Here is a 13117-nt window from a genome sequence, read left to right as displayed (position 1 = left end):
GGCCCTCTGGATCTAGGTTCCCTCTTGAAAGCTTGTAAGCCAGTCACTTCTTGTCTTTGTAGCCCTCCCATTTTGGTAGCCAATGTCCAAGTTGCCCATCTCTGTGCCAGACTTTTCTACCAAGGCTTTCTTTTGGATGAATTCAAACTTCCAAACTTTCAGTCAGCAGTAAGCACATTAGGTATGTACAGCACCCAGAAATTCTACATACCTACTATAGTTGTTAAATATGGATCAGAACCTACTTGATGGCACGTAACAACAACATTATAGTTGTCGTTGAGTGTCATCAAATGTTCCTATTCATAGTGATCCTGTGTAGAGCTTCTAAGGAGCAGCTAGTGACGTTGAACTGATAAGCTTTCAGTTAGCAGTCCAGTGCTTATCCTACAGCACCACACCGCGAATCTACATACCTATTTTGTTGTTTCTAAGTGCCATTGAATTAGTTCCAATTCAGGCTGTTGTTGTTATGTGCCTTTGAGTTAGTTTCAACTTATAGGGGCCTTATATAGTGTTCTGATGAGTGGCTGATGGATTTGAACCTACGAACTTGTAGTTCAAGCTGATCTTTGTCACCACATTAGGTTTCTGAGGTTGTACAACTTTACCGGAACAGAACGTCTTATCTTTTCTCCAGCGAAGTGAGTGGTAGCTTTGAACTGCTGATCTTGCAGTTGTTGTTAAGTGCCATCGAGTCTGTTCTGACCCATAGCGACCCTGTATAGGGTTTACAAGGAGCAGCTGGTGAGCTTGAACCACCGAACTTACAGTTCAAATGGCTTCGCAGTCTGGCGCATTAACCCACAGCACCACACCAGGACTCTGACCTTAGTAACCAAAAACACTGAGTAACACTAAGAAATGTAGGGTGGCTGAAACCATAGTACATTGCTGATAGTAAAATGAAAATGCATAATGATTTTGGAAAACTGTTTGATAGCTTTTTATGAAAATAATCTTGTACATACCATGGGACACAACATTCCCACTTTTAAGTACTTACCCCAAAGAGAAGAGACATATGGTTACATAACGACTTATACTCTAATTTGTGGTACTGTAGTGTAAGCACTGGACTGCTAACTACAAGATCGACTGTTCAAACACATCAGTCACTCCTCAGAAACCCTATACAGGGTCGCTATAAATTGGAACTACCTCAATAGCACTTAACAACAGCAACAGTCAAGAACTGGAAATAAATGAAAAATGCCTATCAACTGATGAAAGCAAAGAATAACTATGATATGTCTTATACAGTATTATAACCTTTAATAATAAAAAGAAGCAAAACCTACTCATACTATGGAGTAGTATGAATCTTAAAAGCATTATTCTAAGAGAAAGACAGACACATAATATTATAGACCATAATTGCATCTAAATTCAATTCTAGAAAATGCAAAACTACAGTAAAGCAGATCTGCTTGCAAATGGCTCAGGTGGGGGAGGAGATTTAGCAGGTTGACTCCAAGGAAACCAAAGGTAGGCATTTGGAGGTGATGGAAACATTCCGTGTCACGATTCTGGAATTGCTTACTTGATTTCATGCATTTGTCCAAAGTCACTAAATATCATCCATCCACTGACTCTATGGAACTTAGCAACAATTATATATAAATGATATTTTCAGTTAAATTGATTTTTTAAAAATGATGCAGTCCAAAGATTATAGAAGACATATCTTCAGGTATTAATTATTGGCAGAGAAACACTAGAAAAGAAAAGAAAACAGAATTTCTGAAGGGTAGGTCCAAATCCTGGGATCAATGACTTAAAAAGACTTCAAGAAGTACGTTTTAAAAGTATGTAGATTTTGAAGAAGAGATTGTCTCTTCAACAATCGTCTTGGAAAAACTGCAAATGAATTTGCAGAAGAATGACACAAGATTCATTTCTGACACCATATACAAAAACAAACTCAACGTGGATTAAATAACTAAATGTAAAACCTAGAATTATAAAGATTGTCATTGAAAAATTAGGGACAAATTTAGGGGCTCTAATACATGATACAAATACACTATAAAACAGTACAAAAACACATACACACCCACACAAACAGTAGAAGACAAAATAGATGACTGAAAACTCCTAAAAATGAGACACTTATATGCATCAAAAAATTTCACCTGAAGAGTGAAAAAGAGCCCACAGACTGGGAAACAAATTTTACAATGACATATCGGACAAAAGACTAATGTATAAAATTTATAGAAAGCTATAGTATCTCAGAAACCCTAAACAGCGTCACTATGGGTTGGAATAGACTTGACAGCACTTCACAACAACAACAATAACAACAACTGTATCTCTACCAGAAAATGACAAACAATCCATTTTAAAAATGAGCACAAGACATGAACAGACACTTCACCAAGGAAGATAGTCATTTGTTGTTGTTGTTAAATGCCTTTGAGTAGAGAGACACAAATAAAAACAAAACAAAACAAAACAAAAAAACAATGAGATATTATCTCATGCCAGCAATAACAGCAAAGTTTAAAAACACAAATAAAAATATCACAACAAAACAGAAAGCAATAATTGCTTGTGAGGATGTAGACACACCGGGACCCTCCTTCATTGTTGATGGTGGTGGTGGTGGTGGTGATAGAATGCCGTGGAGTCAGCTCCAACACATAGCGACCCTACATAGCCTATAAATCTTTATGGGAGCAGAAAGCCTCAGATTTCTCCCACAGAATGACTGGTAGTTTCAAACTGCTAAACCTGGAACCTGAGGTGAGCAGCCTGATATGTAGGTACTATGCTACCAGTGCTGATGGGACTGTAAAATGGTTCAATCACTGTGGAAATGGTATGGCGCTTCCTCAGAAAGTTTGTAATAAAAATACTGTATGACCCAGCAATCCTTCTATTTGGTATATATTCACAAGAAATACTAACCAGGACATGAGTAATCACACCAATGTTCATAGCAACACTATTCACAATAGCAAAAAGATGGGACCACCTAAATACCCATCAATGGAAAAATGAATAAGCAAACTTTGGTACACACACACACAGACTGCAATACTGTGAAATGTTGAAGAGTAATGATGGATCTGTGAAACATGTCATAATATGAATGAACCTGGAGGACATTATGCTGAGTGAAATTAGTCAATCACAAAAGGACAAATAATGTATGAAAATCATTATTTAAAAACATAAGAAAATGTTTCCATAGTAAGAGAAACATTCTTTGATGGTTACCAGGGGTGGAAGGGAAGGGAGAGAAATTCACTGACTAGAAGGGAGACACATGTTAACTTGGATGACAGTGAGGGCAATATACAAAAGAGGGAGGGTGGCAGAAAAATGATGAAGCTGAGTGAAAACCCAGGGAGGTATACAAGAGCTAAAGGGGATAGAGGTAAACAGTAATATACAGACACAAGCTTTGAGCAACAGTGTTCTGTGCATAGATACATGGACTGAGACATAGGCTGAATGGGTAAAAGAGGTAGAGTGGGACATATATATGTATATACATGGATATTTACCTTATGTGCAAACACAATATGAGTGTGGTAGAGTATACTGTAGGCAAAATGTTGAAAACTTCTTAGATATTATCAAACATCTTAAGGCAATGAGTTGCTGGACCTGGTCTACTCAGGACTGTAGTCTGACCATGGTCAATTGGCACAACATAGCCCACAAAGACAATTTTCTACATCCTACTTTGGTGAGATGTGTCTGGGATCTTAAAAACTCTTGAGTGGCTATCTCAGGTGCAGCTATTGGTCTCTCCATGTATGGAAGAAAGAAGGGTAATAAGACTTGAAGACATTTGGAATCAATTAGTGTAATGCACTAATGGAACATATGCACATCAGTCTCCAAGACTCAGACCAGAGGGACTAGACAATACCCGGCTACTATTACCAATGGCTGTGAAAGGGATCACATTAAAGGGTTCCGGATGGAATGGGAGAAAATATGGAACAAAAGTCAAAATTAATACTAATAATCATGAGGAAAGGCCAGGCTTAATGGTAAGAGACTGGAGGAACCTGAAACTGTTGCAATCTACTACCTTTCAGTTCTGGAAAGGAACTCACCCTCGTGGCTCCATTTAAGCCCAGCAGTAGATAGATATATAGTGGGGACAACAACAGTAGTAAGTTATGCTCACCATGGAATGATCAATCATTCGAAATAAAAAGGACAACATTTTCCTAAATATTGAGAAGGGTTGGGAAGGTGGGTGGAACGGAAATACACACAGGGTGGAAGCAGGATCATTGTTGTTACATGTTGACTGCAATCCTGGAGATGAAGAAAAACCAATGATTTGTTGAATGTAAAACTGATAATCTTGTGAACCTTCCCTCAATTCACAATTAAGTTTTTCTGTATTTTTTTCAGTAGAAAACATTATAGTCATAAAAGATGTATGTGCATTTTAATTGAAGATCTCTGCTGGATATTTAGGTCAGTGTGTGTGTGTTTGGTACTGAAGAGTTGGTGAGCCTTCAGGGAAGCCAATGGAGAGAACCTGAAGTGAAGCGCTGCCCTAGAAGGAACCATGCCAATATTAGGCCAGGTTTTGGTTGTTGTTAAGTGCCATCAAGTTGGTTCTGACCCATAGCGACCTTGTGCACTGCAGGTCCTGCACCATTCTCACAACCATTGTCATATTTGAGGCCATTGTTATAGCCACTGTATCAATCCATCTAGTTGGGGTCTTCCTCTTTTTCAATGACCCTCTACTTTGCCAAGCATGATGTCTTTTACCAGGGGACTGGTCCTTCCTAATGTTATGTCCAATGTATGTGAGTCTCACCATCCTGGCTTCCAAGAAGCATTCTGACTGCACTTCTAAGACAAATTTATTTGTTCTTTTGACCATTCTTTCAATACTTTTAGTCAAAACCATAATTCAAATGCTCAGATTCTTCTACAGTCTTCCTTATTCATTGTCTAGTTTTTGCATGCATATGAAGCAATTAAAAATAACAGGGTTAAGGACAGGCACACCTTAGTTCTCAAATTGACATTTTTGCTCTTGAACACTTTAAAGAGGTCTTTTGCAACAGATTTGTCTAATGTAATGCTTCATTTGATTTCTTGACAGCTGCTTTCATGAGTGTTGATTGTTGGCCAGGTAGACTTATGGAAAGGTAGTTCTGGTTTCTAGCATCTGCTTTCAAAGTTCTTTGCTTACAAGTGTTCCTTGTTTACACGTGGTAATCCATCTCCTTGAGTAACATACCCTGTGAGTAAGCGCCTTTTCTCAATAATACAGGGCTACAGATTTGCTGCTAATATGCAAAGTATTTCATTTAGTAATGGCTTTCAGTAGGCCCCTTGAAAGCTTTCCTACTGCTATAGTAATAGATTGGATCCATAAATTGTTTGCTAACAGTCGATGTTTGCACTAAATGCAATTAAATGGCAACATACCTCTAAAGTAAACAACTGAGTTTTTATTCTGTTCAATTTTCTCCAAACAAAATTAATCTCACTGCTGTTTCTTGCTGCAAATTATCAGGAAATGACATTTTCCCTCAATATGCTTTGAGGCTTGCTGAGTGCACCAGAGGGTACCAGGATTCCCTAGGGCAGCCTCCTTAGCAGGAAGGACATGTTCACAGTACAGACAATTGCAATGCAGAACCTTGTTGGTCTCCACAATCTTCCTTGGACTTTGCCCATGCATGGTCCCTGATACACCCCATGCCTCCCTTGCTCCTGAACATAGGGACAGTCATTATTTTACGTCAGATCAATCTTCTCTGAGCTGAGAGGACAGACAAAAGTTAGAGGTGATGTCATAAGGAACTAGTAGAACTGATGTTAGGAATGTTGGCAAATTTTCCCATTGAGCTGTGACTTGCTCAGTTACATTCTTTTGCCAGAATCAATCATAGAAGCGATGGTAGGACTATTTTTAAATTGTCAGAAGTAGTTGTGATATACACTGACTGATAATGGTTCTTATTATTTTCCATTCATAGAAAAAAAGCATGATAGATACTCCTGGGTTTATATGGCACCCAAGGTGCTGTGTTGCATTGTATCTGGGAAAATTAATAGACACACAGCTTTGTCACACATAAACTCGTATAGTTTATTACAAGATAGTCATGGTATTCACACAAGTAAGAGCTCACAACATTCATTTAGAACCAGAAAATCAGAATGCACAATTGCAGTGTTAGTTCAACAGTTAGGATCTAAATCTTTATACTTTAGGCTTTCACTGTTAACAAGGAGTCTTGAACTGGGCCAAAGTCCCAAGCTACTAGGATCCAAAGTCAACAGTAGCAGAAGAATCTCAGTTCCACTTTTCTCTATGCAAGTGAATAGAAATTTAGGGCTTCTATGTGACTATGTCACCTTGGCTCCAATGACAAGAGTCAATGTGCCCTCAGAGACTAGTATCATGGTTTTTTTTTTTCTCCAGGGCTAGCAAATAGCCGAATGACACATCTTCTCTTCAAGGTTAGAGACTAGGGAGATGACTTAGTCCTGGTGTGGTGATGTGGGTTAATGCACCAGACTGTAAAGCCATTTGAATTGCAACGTCCATGGTTCAAGCTCACTAGCTGCTCCTCAGAAACCCTATACAGGGTCGCTATGGGTTGGGATTGACTCGACGGCACTTAACAACAACAACAATGTTATGTTTGCTTGCATCACAGCATGCTGTCCCAAACTGAACTTACAAGTTGTTCTTGATAACACATGCTTCTATGTTTCTGTATCTAAGTTCAGAAATTTTCTAAATAACTGTCTCATAACTTACAGGTTTCTAACTATAAGTATATAGTTAATGATAGCCTCGTGAAGGTAGATGTATTTCTAAATTCATATTATGAGTACATGCTCATATACATTTTGAAAGCATAATAGAGTTCTTACACCATTTGGGATTTTAGATCATTAGAAAAACACACTGAACACAAGGATTTCTGCATGCTTACATTTCATTTTATTGCTATTTTCTATAAATACTAAGTCAACCAAACTAGATTACCTCCTCCACCAATATCTATCTTCTTCCATCAAAAACTTGAAGGAACAACAAAAATAGAAATGCTCTTCCTAGCAAACTGCAAAAAATGTTTTTTTCAATTTATGAATCAATGCATTTTACATACCTGGGTATCTACTTAACGGTGTCAGAAATATTTAAACTCAGGCAAAGTGCAACTTAAAGCAGGGTGAAAAAGTAGTTATCTGGAGGAAACTTAATTGTTATTGTGGTGTTAGGTGCCATCGAGTCAGTTCCTACTCATAGTAACCCTCTGTACAACAGAACAAAACACTGCTCAGTCCTGAGCCATCCTCACAATTGCTGTCATGTTTGAGCCCATTGTTGTTGTCACAGTTGGGAATCTTGGTGGGGTTCTTCCTCTTTTCACTGATCCTTCACTTTTCCAAGCATGATGCAGTCCAGGGACTGGTTCCTCCTGATAATATGTACAAAGAATGAGAGACGATGCTTTGCCATCCTCTCTTCTAAGGTGCAGTATGGCTGTACGTTTTCCATGACAAATTGGTTTGTTTTCCTGGCTCTAAAGCTTTCAATATTCTTAGCCAACACCCTAGTTCAAATGTTCAATTACTCTACGGGCTTCCTTATTCATTGTCCAACTTTTACATGCATGCAAGGCCATGGGAAATATTATGGCTTGGGTCAGGTGCACTTTAGTCCCCAAACTGACATCTTTGCTTTTGAACACTTAAAACAGGTCTTGTACAGCAGATTTACTCAGTAAAATACATCACTTGATTTCTTGACTGCTGGTTTGATGAGTGTTGATTGTGGATCCAAGTAAAATGAAGTCTTTAACAACTTCAGTTTTTTTCACCATTTATCATGATGGTATCTATTGGTACAGTGTTGATATTTTTTGATTCTTTTACATTAAGGTGCATCCCATACTGGGCTGTGGTCTTTGACCTTCTTCAGTAAGTATTTTAAGTCCTACTCACTTTTAGTAAGTAAGGTTGCATCACCCGCATATTGCAGGTTGTTGATAAATCTTCCTTCCATCCTGATTCCATGTTCTGTTTCATATAATCCAGCATCCTGGTTCATTTGTTCAGCATAGAGATTGAATAAGTACAGTGAAAGGATACAATCCTGGCAGATGACTTTCCTGGTCTTAAACCATTCCGTGTCCCCTACTCTGTTCTAACAACTGCCTCTTGGTGTATGTTCAGGTTCCTCATGAGCACAATTAAATGTTCTGGAATAGCAATTATTTGCAATGTGTGGTATAGTGAACTAATTAATGTCACTTCTAGCCATAATCTGTAACTCCTAACAGACAACATTTCTGCCCTGCTGAGTCTGAGTAAGAGAAGGTGGAGAAGATACTGATAGGATGGCACCATTCAGTTGTGAATTTTGCCAGAGTTCATTGTAATTGTGAAAATTTGGAACTCTATCATGGATTTAAAATGAGACATCTCAGAAGCAGGACAGGAGATCTTATTATCATCAAAGAGAAAGAACCAGGAGAGAAGCAGGTTCCCTGCACTTGGGACCTCCTCACCCAGGAATGAAACATTGTGGCACTGGAAGACTGGCAGAGGAGTAGCAGCAGCAACAGCAGAATCGAGAGCATGAGAGAGCAGCGAGCAGCAGTCTTGCCAGCTCATTGCGCTAAGAAAGCTGAGTGACCTTGGGCAGGAAGCTTGCTTGTAAAGTGGAGGGTCTCCAGGCACTTAAGTGAGGGTGCTTACTTTGCTGATCTACGGAATCCTGGTGTGGTGTTGTGGCTAATGCATCAGACTGCAAAGTCGTTTGAACTATAAGGTCAGTGGTTCAAGCTCACTAACTACTCCTTGGAAACCCTATACAGGGCCACTGTGGGTTGGAATTGACTTGATGGCAGTTAACAACAACAGAGCTAGAGCAGAGTTCCTTCAGGCTGAGGCTTCTGGTGGTGTGGTGTGTCCTGTGGGCATTTACCAGCCACTGATTGGAACAACTGTTCCCTGAGCATTTCTGACCTTGAATTGTAACCTGGTAACTTCCCTAATAAATCCTATAACCGTGAGTATGGTGTCTAAGTTCTGTGTGTCATAGAGGGCTGCGAGAAGAGTGATTCATGCTTTGTACTTTGCACAATGTTATCCATTGTTTGTTATGATCCACACAATCAAGTGCATTTGCACAGTCAATAAAACACAAGAAAACATCCTTCAGGTATTTTCTGTTTTCACCCAAGATTCATCTGATGTCAGTAAGGATTATGCCCTGTACTATGTCTTCTTCTGAAACCAGATTGGATTTCTAGCAGCTTCCTGTTGATGTACAGCTACAACCAATTTTTAATTATCTTCTGGTACTTAAAATACCGGTGGCATATCTTCCAGCATCACAGCAACACACAAGCCACCACAGAACAACAAACTGACAGATGAGTGGTGGAGAAACTTAATTACCTCCAGGTAATTTTTGCCTGCTGCTACTTGTGCTACCTCATCAAAGTGTATTTACAAAAAAACAGGGAGGAAGGAAGGAAGGAGATACTCAAAACATTTATGGTAAGCTGAACATTGTTGCTTTGGACATTTTTTCTCTTCAATACACTGTTGTTGTTGTTGTTAAGTGCCATCGAGTCGGATCCGACCCATAGCGACCCTGTACAGGGTTTCCGAGACTGTAAATCTTTACGGGAGCAGAACGCCTCATCTTTCTCCCGCGGACCCGCTGGTAGTTTCGAACTGCTGGCCTTAAGGTTTGCAGCCCGATTCGTAACCACTACGCTACAGGAACTGTGAGTAAGTTGATTCTTACTCACAGTAACCCTATAGAGCAAACTAGAAATACTCCTCGGGGCTTTCTGAGACTGTAAATATTTATGGGAATAGATAGCCTCATCTTTTCCCAGAGTATGACTGGTGGGTTTGAACCACTTGTGAACCCAATGCTTAACCCATTGCACCACCTGGGCCCGTTTGGAGAGGAGGAGGGAAGGGAAGTATCTTGCTCTGTTCAATTCAGAATGAATTTTGAAATAGTCTATAGTATCTTGTCTAAGCAGTTAGCAATTAGGGGAGAAAAAATTTAAAATGATGTAACCACAGAGCCATGGAATTTTACAGCTCGTAGGGACCATCATGGATTCCTGGTGTGGCACTGTAAGATAAATACTCAACCTCAAGGTTGGTTTGAGCCGTCAGTTAGCGGTTCAAACTCACCAACTGCTCCTCAGAAACCCAATATAGGGTTGCTATGAGTCAGAACCCCATTGATGACAATTAGCGACAAAAACAACAGGGACCATAATGAACAATAAGACAAATCCCAAAACAGCTGAGATTTAGAGAATTGTAATGAAATGGCCCCGGAGTACGTTGTTTTTGTTGTTAAGTGCCATCAAGTGGCTTCCAACGCATATTGAGAATGTAGCTTATAACAAAGCTAGAAGTAAATTCTAGATTTTCTGTACTCAGTCCAGTACTTGTTCCATTGCACTCTGAATGTGAAAATGTGACAATAAAAATAATGACTCTGTACAGTGGCAAAAATATCTAGTGCAGTTAAAGGACCCCCCATTGTGGTGGCTGCTCTGAGAGCTTTGTGAAAAGCAAGCCTATAGGATTTAACAAATGTCTTGTCTCTTGCTAGCTTCTGGTGGCACAACATTGAAAAAGACAGGATTCGTCCTGGCCTTCTGTTGCTTAAAGTCTAAATTGGTTTTCAAGCCTTTCAGGACCACCCCAAGTCAGTGCTAAAATTGTAAGTTCTTAGACCACCCACTGTAATAATGCTGAGTTAGACCCAGGAATCTACATTTTAGCAGGCCTCTCAGTGCTTTTCATGCAAGTTTTCCTAAGGCCATGCTTTAAGAAACACAAGTTCAACCACTTCTCGGACAGCTTGGGGATCTGAGTTTTGAATACAGTGGCAGCGTAATGTCCACTTGCTATCCCTCTGCCTCCCTTTGTCACAGAACTTTGGGACCCCTCTATACTGTTTGGGGGACCCTTCATATAGTCACAACAGAATCACAATTCATAGATAAATCCTCTTCCCTGAGATGGTCAGTGTGTTGTTTTCTCCTTTTAATAAAATAGATTTTTTTTAAATTGCCATTTAAATCTCAAATTACTTAGAGTTAAGGTGACTATCAGGAGTTCTGATGGTACTGGTTAAACATTTGGCTGCTAACATAAAGGCCAGTGGTTTGAACCCACCAGGTTCTTAGAGGGAAAAAAAAACAAGGCATTCTGCCCCCCTAAAGATTGTTGTTGTTAAGTGTCTTTGAGTCCATTCCAACTCATACAGACCCTGTATAGGGTTTCCGAGGAGCAGCTGGTGAGCTTGAACTACTGACCTTGTGGCTCAAGCCAACCTTGCAGTCCAGCGCATTAACCTGCAGCACCACACCAGGACTCCCTAAAGATGACAGCCTTGGGATCCCAACGGGGCAGTTCTGCTCTGTCCTACAGGATCACTGTGCATCGGAATAGACTCAACATTAGATTATTAGATGATGTTATTGTATCTATGGAGTCCTGGTGTGGTGCTGTGGGTTAATAGGCTGGACTGAAAGGTCAGTTTGAACTTCAAGGTCAGGCCACTTGATGGCACTTAACAACAACAACATTACAAAAATATGTATCTATGTGTGTGTGTATAAATCTATAAATGTCAATTTGAGAATTCCAAGGAGTGAACTTTACAAGGAAATAGGTAGGGAGGACTGAATTCTAACAGTTTTGAATTTCATTGATGTTCCAGGCCTTTGCTTTTCCTGGGGTCAAGTCTGTCCGGTATTTAATCTTTACAGGCTCAGTGTGATATCAAGGAGTACAGAAATAGTAAAACTGTTTAGGCATAAGAGTTGAAAGAGGCATCAAATATTTCTGGACAATATATATTTCAGATTCTTTTTTCCAATCACCTAGGAGATTATAAAAGACAAAAGAAGAAGGAAAACAACTTGTACACAAATGAAAATAGAAGAGTTTGTAGTTTCTTTATGTTGAGGAATCCTGTATCCCAGATGCATTCTGTGATTCCCTCACTGGTCTCCAGGTTCCTTCTGGCTCATGCTGCGCCTCTGACGTTTTGTTCTGTCACCTAACCTGATCTTAAGGTTTACCACAGTGCCATATCCTCAGGCACTTTACACAGTTTGGTGTTTAATTTTTGGTAGATCACTAATATTTGGCCTACGTTCCTCACTGGGCTGTGAGCTGGTACTGCTGGCATGTAGCAGGGGCTCAGAGAATATTTCTTGAGAGAATGAAGTTGCTTCGTTGGTAGGAAATCATGACAGATGCCTAGGGCATAGGTTAAGAGATTCATATGCATTGCTTTTTGTTTTGCTTTGCTTTTTTTTTTTTTGCTGAGATCAGTATATTTTTCTCCCTCAGAAATGGAATACATAAATATATACTAATCCTTCAATTAAAAACACCTGACTTGCATGTCATACTGCAGACTAGATGCTATGTCATGTTTGGTAAAACGCATTTGCTTTGTAATCACATTTTGATTCATGCACACTTGCCAGTTTTTTTAAGGGGGAAAGCAGCCAGTGGACTTGACCTTCCTAGGAGTGTGTTTTTTGTTTTTAATATCCTGTATCTCTGCACTAAGTAGACAGGAGGATGTGAACGTAACTATGTTGCTGTTGTTGTTGTTAAGTACTGTCAAGTCCTTCTTACTCATAGCAATTCTGCATAGGGCTTTCAGGGAGCGGCTAGTGGGTTTGAACTGCTGATTGTGCAGTTAGCTGTCCAGTGCTTATAGTGCCACACCAGGAAACTGTAGCTGCTACAAAATTAATATAATATGATATTCCAAATTTCCATTTTGGCATTTACCATTTCCTTCAACTACAATTTAAAACTGCTAAATTCATTGTAAATTTACTCATCATCTTTCATGCCAATAGGGATTTATGTGTGTGTGTGTGTGTGAGAGAGAGAGAGAGAGAGAGAGAGACATGGAGGGGTTTACAATCATTGAAGTCATTTTATATGTAAGGAGCTCTGGCAGTGTAGTGGTTAGGAATTGGTCTGTGAACCTTAAGGTAAGCAGTTTGAAACTACCAGCTATTCCACGGGAGAAAGAGGAGGCTTTCTATTTCCGTAAAGATTTACAGCCGCCGAAACCCTGTACAGG

Source organism: Chrysochloris asiatica, unplaced genomic scaffold, assembly GCF_000296735.1.
Source record: "Chrysochloris asiatica unplaced genomic scaffold, ChrAsi1.0 scaffold00040, whole genome shotgun sequence".
Taxonomy (NCBI): Eukaryota; Metazoa; Chordata; class Mammalia; order Afrosoricida; family Chrysochloridae; genus Chrysochloris; species Chrysochloris asiatica.
Note: the sequence above shows the minus strand (reverse complement) of the source record.